We start from the raw sequence: 8,035 nt of genomic DNA, 5'->3' as shown, positions 1-8,035 counted from the left end.
TTGAAGGAAACCTTTGATAACCTGAGAACATACAAGATGATGCTTAATCCGGACAAGTGTGTCTTTGGTGTACCGGCGGGCAAGCTATTGGGTTTTCTGGTGTCCAACAGGGGAATTGAGGCTAATCCGGAGAAGATCACGGCTATCACCTCCTTGGCTAAACCGAAGTGTATCAACGATGTTCAACACCTGGCAGGCCGGATTGCCGCGTTAAGACGGTTTATCAGTCGTCTTGGTGAGAAGGCAATCCCTTTGTATCAGATGTTGAAAAAAACGGATCAGTTTGTTTGGAGCTCCGCCGCTAATGAAGCATTTGAGGACTTAAAGCGGCAGTTGGCCAATCCACCTGTGCTCGCCGCTCCCATTGACAAGGAGCCGTACTGCTACATGTTGCTGCTAATGCTTGGGCGATCAGCGTGGCTATTGTGGTGGAGCGAGAGGAGGCAGGCAAGGAGCATCCGGTTCAACGACCGGTCTATTATATCAGCGAGGTGCTAATCGAGTCCAAGCAAAGGTATCCGCATTGGCAGAAGCTGGTGTATGGAGTTTTTATGGCAAGCCGGAAGTTTAAACAATATTTCCAAGGGCACCCAATTACGGTGGTCAGTTCTGCTCCTTTGGGAGATATCATCCAGAACTGGGAAGCAACTGGCCAGAACCGGGAACCACCCTTCCGGAGATCAAACACTACTATCCACATATCAATCTTTACTTCCGGACCATTCCGGAGTTCCTCGTCATATCTGTGATCTCATCCAAAACTCCGAACAACATTCGGTCACCAACATACATAACTCATAGTACTATATCGTCAACGAACGTTAAGCGTGCGGACCCTACGAGTTCGAGAACTATGTAGACATGACCGAGACACCTCTCTTGTCAATAACCAATAGCGGGACCTGGATGCCCATATTGGCTCCTACATATTCTACGAAGATCTTTATCGGTCAAACCGCATAACAACATACGTTGTTCCCTTTGTCATCGGTATGTTACTTGCCCAAGATTCGATCGTCGGTATCTCAATACCTAGTTCAACCTCATTACCGGCAAGTCTCTTTACTCGTTCTATAATACATCATCCCGCAACTAACTCATTAGTTGCAATGCTTGCAAGGCTTATAGTGATGTGCATTACCGAGTGGGCCCAGAGATACCTCTCCGACAATCGGAGTGACAAATCCTAATCTCGAAATACGCCAACCCAACAAGTACCTTTGGAGACACCTGTAGAGCACCTTTATAATCACCCAGTTACGTTGTGACGTTTGGTGGCCCACAAAGTGTTCCTCCGGTAAACGGGAGTTGCATAATCTCATAGTCATAGGAACATGTATAAGTCATGAAGAAAGCAATAGCAACAAACTAAACGATCAAGTGCTAAGCTAACGGAATGGGTCAAGTCAATCACATCATTCTCCTAATGATGTGATCCCGTTAATCAAATGACAACTCATGTCTATAGTTAGGAAACATAACCATCTTTGATCAACGAGCTAGTCAAGTAGAGGCATACTAGTGACACTCTGTTTGTCTATGTATTCACACATGTATTATGTTTTCGGTTAATACAATTCTAGCATGAATAATAAACATTTATCATGATATAAGGAAATAAATAATAACTTTATTATTGCCTCTAGGGCATATTTCCTTCAGGCATATCATGTCCCCCCAACACAATTACAGAATTTCGGTGACATCTCGTTACCGAAAGAGTCTAAAAGTGTCGGGGGGCAATTCTATCCAGATTGGGTCATTAAGAAAAACCTTACGTCTTTTTGGGACGAAGGCAATGTTGTTCTACATGAATTAATAAAAGAGGGAAGACCTAGTAATTCTACTGCAATCCAAGCTAGATTATGCCAAAAAGAGAAAGCATTGGGTGTGGATAGAATTGTCAAAAAAGGTGGTGATTCGGATAACAAAGTTAATTCGGCTATTGAAAAGATCGAATCAAATATTACGTATGCCGAATCTTTTCTAGAAAAACAGGACGACAAGGTGTTGGGGAGCTATTCGAAAGAGGAACAATATATCGTTCAAGTAACACAACCATCATGCTCTCCCAACGTGTTTGAAGAGGTATGTCTAGCAAGTGATTTACATATCTTCCGATTTGGTCGCAGCTTTATTGTTGATGCTTATATAAGAAAAATTATCATAAGTAATTTTGAAAGACCAATGAAGAAGGGGAATTTACTTGTTAGCAATAAAACTGTTATAGAGCATATTGGTCAACCTATTGTGCCATTATAAAGACCGATAGTGACCTATTATTGCAGCCTAAATTTTCCCCATTGCTTTATCAAAATTTCATATCTAATTGTGTAGCTTTGCTTGTTTCATACTTGGCTTGCACTTGGTCTCAATTAAGACATGTGTATTCTAACTATTTTCGTTTTAGAAATTTAAAGCCAAGGTCAAATTCTTTTGAGAAATCTGATGCTAATATAATATCTTATCCAAATACATCGGAGATAGGGTGCAAAACACAATGCATAGCCGAATGGCGACATTCCAAATTTGAACCATTCGTTTGCACATCAAGATCGGCTAGAAAACAAGAAGTATACCTTCAATTCAAGCATGTGTGATCAAATATTTGATTTGTTGCTGAAAAATAATTACATTAGAGTTCTTGATCACCATGTGAAGCCATCAATCCAAGGACGAATGTATTGCAAGTTGCATGATTCGTCCAAGCATAATTTTGAGGATTGCAACATGTTTTGTCAAATAGTTAAATCGGTCATTGATAAAAGGACGATTAAAATTTGTTGAAACACCAAGGGATGACCAGTCTATTCCGATTGGTCCTAATGGAATTTTTTTGAATCGGATGCTTCAGGATGATTCCTTTAAAGATGAGAAGGCAAAAACTACAGGTGATGGGATCAAGCTTTCAAGTAAAGAAGTTGTTCAAGAGCACAATGAAAATATTCTTGAAGGCATGAGTCCTATCCAAGATACAATGAAGACGCCAAGGACTGGGGGGCAACAAAGCAATCCAAAGATCGATGCAAGCAAAACAAAAGGAGATAAAGGCCGCAATAAGCACGAGCACAAGAAATTCAAGGTCACTTTTGCACAGTTATTAAATAAATATCAAAAGAAAAGTGAAGAGAATGGTGCTTATCGGTCAAGTGATGCAAAAGCATCAAGATCACCCCCTAGGCGCAAATCCAAGGATCGGTATTGGCAAGAAGAGAATTTTAATGCAACATGTTCATATCCTTATTTTGGGCTACCAATGCCAATGTCGTGGATGCCTCCCTATGCTCATGTAGATCGATATTCATCATGGGACAGGTATGATACAATGGCACATTCTCCATCATATTTTAGACCATCTCACCATTGTTATGCAGCTCGAAAAAGATCAATGTTCAGTGAGCTGTCATATGTTCAAGACCGTTTTAATAAGAAAGAATCGGTCCGGAGCTCAAGAAAGAAGGAAGAGGTGATCAAACAAGTATATCGAGTTAAAAAGATGGTCGCAAGAGTGCAAATTCAGATTTGATCTTAAAGGATAAAGAGTCAATTAAAGTGTTAACATTGGCTACTAAAGGCAATGAGATGAAGCAATCAATTGTCAAGAATCAAAGTGCCAAATCTGAAGAAAAAAAGTTGAGAGTGCACAAGGTAAAACAAGAATTGTGATTAGTTCAAGCAAAATCACAGCCGGGGCGCTCACTCGGCTTATCATATTGGCAAAAGAAGAAATTACAAAAACTTAGTGCACAAGAACTTGAAGAAAGGAACATGGCATGGGTTCCTAAAGGAAGTACTCAAAATAAGAATTATGTGAAAGCATTCATTATATGAAGTGCGTCAAAGATGAAGAAGGAAAAGAGTGAAAACTACGAAGGACCAAGCCGAAGGTTTCAACATCTTCGGTCCACACATTATCCATATTCTTCAACTATGTCGTTGATGCATATACCATGGAATTCTTTATCAGGTATGATTGGTTACCCTCAGTGGGCTTATTTTAATCCATGGATGCAATGTAATTTCTTACATCATGAAAGGGTATTACCAAATCATCATATGTTCAATTAGCTTCACTTTGTTGCTAATCTAAATGGCCGATATATACCTATCGTCCTAAGCACGTACAAATGGCCGATGGAGTGTTGACATCGCGCTTAGAACAAACTTCGTGCAAGTTATTTTTCGGCACACAAGCTTTGCCGAAAAACAGGGGGGGGCATGTGTTGACACCAGATTTTGGCACGGTCAAGAACTTATTTAAGATGGCCTCAAATCAAAAGGTTCTCAAAGTGAGAAAGTTTCGTATCATCAAAAGGATAAACTTTGATATTTGGGTCATAGCCATTCGATCTCATCTCTAAGGCCGAAGTTGTGTTCGAAGTACTGAGATTTTGTATATAGAACACTTTTTGGCTGATTACACCCCCAAGACTGCCCCATATTAAAAACTGATCTACATGAATTGTCTTCGTCTCGTCAAAACGATTGATTTTGATATAAAGATCGTCTCAATCTAAGGTCATATGCAAAAGTTAGAGCCCACACAGCGCGACCCTCCAGTGAGCAAAAATATGACGCCCGGAACCAGACACATATGTGGGTATGTCTGATGTGCTGCGTAAATAATTAGCTGTCTTTCACAAGCAATTTGACCCTCGAGATGACCTCTGATAAAAAAATGTTCAACATAAAAGTTGCCCGTCTCGTCGAAACGGTCAAAATTGCTTTTGGACTCATTTCCATCCGAGGTCGTTTGCCACCACAAAAAAGACCCGCAAGGTACAGCTAGTTTAAACCGAACAGTTTTGGATAGTTTGAATAAACCAATCCGAATTTGGGTAGGGTTTTGGACGTGAATTGATGTAATTTTATTGTAAGGAAAGCCTAGATGAATCTTTTGCTTGTACGGGAAGTCCAGCCGCCTCTTATATATGTTGGGGTGACGGCCGATTGAAATACACACAATCGCAAACACATCTATTACTTTTTCGTGTTCATCTATCCCCTATCCTTGTATCTTCTTCCTCGTTCTTCGTTCGTTCTTTTTTTGCAGGGAGGCGAACCTTGAGGCCCTAGGGGCGATCAGGTCGACCTAGGGCAGCCTATAGCCGCCACGCATCCTGACGGGGTCCCTCCCGGGCGTGTGAGGTTTCGGGTCTACAAAAGCATCCGCCGGCTGTCCTGCGTATCGCGCTGCCGGTCGGGTCTCCTTTTCGACGTGAGCTGCGGTGCATCACCCTCGGCGTTGGAGGTATACGGTGACGTGTTCGTGTGCGAACAAGTACCTCATGACATGTCAGCTGAAAAACAAGAGCGGCGTGTGTAGTTTTGGCGTCGTGCTACTGGAGCTTCTCATCGAAAAGAAGGCAATCTGCTTCGTCTCGCGCTTCGTAGCAACCACGAAGGCCGGCACGCACTGCAAGCTCACGGACAGCTAGGTGAGGAAGGAAATGGAGCCCAAGGCACTCGAAGAGGTCACTCACATCGTGACACGATGCGTGAGCGTGATCAGGAAGAAGCTTTCGGCCATGAAGGAGGTCGCGGAGAGGCTGGAGCTACCAGCCTCGCGCCATGGGGTCAAGCTGGTGGTAGTGATTTGGAGGAAGGGCGGACCTTGTTTTGGTCTAGGGGATATGCAACCGGGTGTACATGTTTGGGTTTCAAGACATTCTTGATCTTGAAGGGAGCAACACGTTTACTTTAGAGAAAAGTATGTTTTTGTCCCTCAAGTTCCATAAAAGTATAGACTTGGTCCCTCATGATTTTTTTTTGGTATACATTTGATGCTTCAAAGACTTAAAACCGGATAAGCTTGGTCCCTCAAGATTTTAAGCACGTTGACCTGGTTTGACCACATTGACTAGGTTTGACCGATGAACAGAAAATGAAAATAGCAAAAAATATGAAATTTCGTGGCAACAAAGATGCTTGAGTGCGTGAAAATTTGTGTGGTGTTTCAACATTCGAGGAGCTCGTGGCAAAAAAAAAATAATTGGCTCACAAAAAAACCATTACTTTTTCTGGCTAGTGCTCGGATGTTATTTGACCACACAAATTTACACACACCTAGCACACCCAAGCAAGTTGGTTGTCACGAAATTTCAGATTTTTTTATTTTGTTTTCTATTTTTTAAAATTTACTGTTCATCAGTCAAACACGGTAAACCCCTGGTAGGACTAGGGTTCCTACGCGGTAAACACCCAAGCGAGGAACGGGCGCGCCGGTGGCAGGGCGCCGTCGCGGCTAGGGTTGAGGGCGGTGGCGGCTTGGCTGCGGCGGCTAGGGTTTCCGGCTCCTCTAGGAGCCGGGCAACAAAAGATAATAATAGTCTTTATTGCTTGCCTCAAAACGATGTCTTACATGAGTATTTATAACTTTAGCCTAAGATAACTTTCCTAAGATAACTTGCCTAAGATAACTTGCCTAAGATAACTTGTGGGCCAAGCCCCTAATACTAATGCCTGGTGGGCCTCTTCCTAGAATAGACCAAGCCGGTCATAACATCTCTCCCCGCCTGCGCAAACAGCTCGTCCTCGAGCTGAAAGTCTGGATAGTGTTGACAGAAATCCTCACGCTGCTCCCAAGTAGCCTCCTCCTCCGGAAGGCCCGCCCACTGAATTAGGACGAACCAGACGCCACGACGGAGCTGGGCCTGCAACACCTTTGCTGGCTCTGGAAGAATGCGACCATCGGCGGTTGGAGGAAGCGCCGGAGGAGCCGCTGGTGGCTCGCCATGGAAAGGCTTGAGCAGCCCCACATGGAACACGTCGTGGATGCGGGCGCGGGCTGGAAGCTGAAGACGATAGGCCACCTTCCCAATGCGCTCCACGACAGGGAAGGGCCCGGCGTAGCGAGGGCCAAGCTTGCGCTTCGCGCGCGGGTCCAGTGACTGCGTAGAGCGGTGGAGAAGACGCAGCCACACCCAGTCACCCACTGCGAACTCCGCCTCGCGATGATGATCATCGTAGTAGTGCTTGGCCGTCTGCTGGGCCTGAAGGAGACGCTGACGGACCTCAGCCAGCATCTCATCACGGGTGCGGATAAGGTCACCCGCAACCGCCGTCCGAGCCGTCTCCGGGTCGACCGAAAGTATAGGCGGGGGTGGTCGACCATAGACCACCTCAAATGGCGTCGCGCGCAGGGCGGAGTGATAAGAAGTGTTGTAGCAGTACTCCGCCCAAGAGAGCCAGTCCACCCAAGCGCGAGGCCGATCACCTGTCACACAACGCAAATACATGGCAATGACCTTGTTAACCACCTCAGACTGACCGTCCGTCTGAGGATGGAATGCCGTACTCAGGCGGAGCTGGACACCCGCCATCCTGAAGAGGTCGCGCCAGACATGGCCCGTGAAGACTGGGTCCCGATCACTGATGATCGACGTTGGGAACCCGTGTAGACGGACTATGCCGTCGAAGAAGGCCCGGGCCACGGACACCGCCGTGTACGGATGGCCCAGCGCGATGAAATGGGCGTACTTAGAGAAGCGATCGACCACCGTGAGGATGACCGACTTGCCCCCCACCTTGGGAAGGCCCTCGATGAAGTCCAAGGAGATATCTGCCCAAACCTGAGACGACACCTCCAAGGGCTGAAGGAGCCCCGCCGGCCTCAGGGTCTTTGTCTTGTTGCGCTGGCAAGTTTGACAAGACCGAACCCAGTCGTGGACCAGGGCACGATCGCCAGGGATGTAGAAGTCGGCGCGAAGACGATGGAGGGTTTTCTGCACACCCTCATGGCCCGCCGAGTGGGCGAGCTGCAACACCTGGTGACGGAGATCATCATGCGCCGGAACAAAGATCCGGCGCCCATGGAGGAGCAGTCCGTCAGAGAAGCGCCAGGGCTCCTCCAAGTCGCCGGCCACGAGCTGCTGCTGAAGAAGTGCGGCGTCATCTGCCGTTGCAGTGGCGCGTCGAATGTCAGTAAAGAGACCTAACGATGGCCCGGAGCGGATGCACAGGGCCGTCCCGGCGGATGCGTCGGCGGGTGGCGCGAGGTCGGAATCGCGACGGGACAGCGCGTCGGCCCCGGTGT

Source organism: Triticum dicoccoides, chromosome 6A, assembly GCF_002162155.2.
Source record: "Triticum dicoccoides isolate Atlit2015 ecotype Zavitan chromosome 6A, WEW_v2.0, whole genome shotgun sequence".
NCBI classification, from domain to species: domain Eukaryota; kingdom Viridiplantae; phylum Streptophyta; class Magnoliopsida; order Poales; family Poaceae; genus Triticum; species Triticum dicoccoides.
This window is presented reverse-complemented; position numbering follows the sequence as displayed.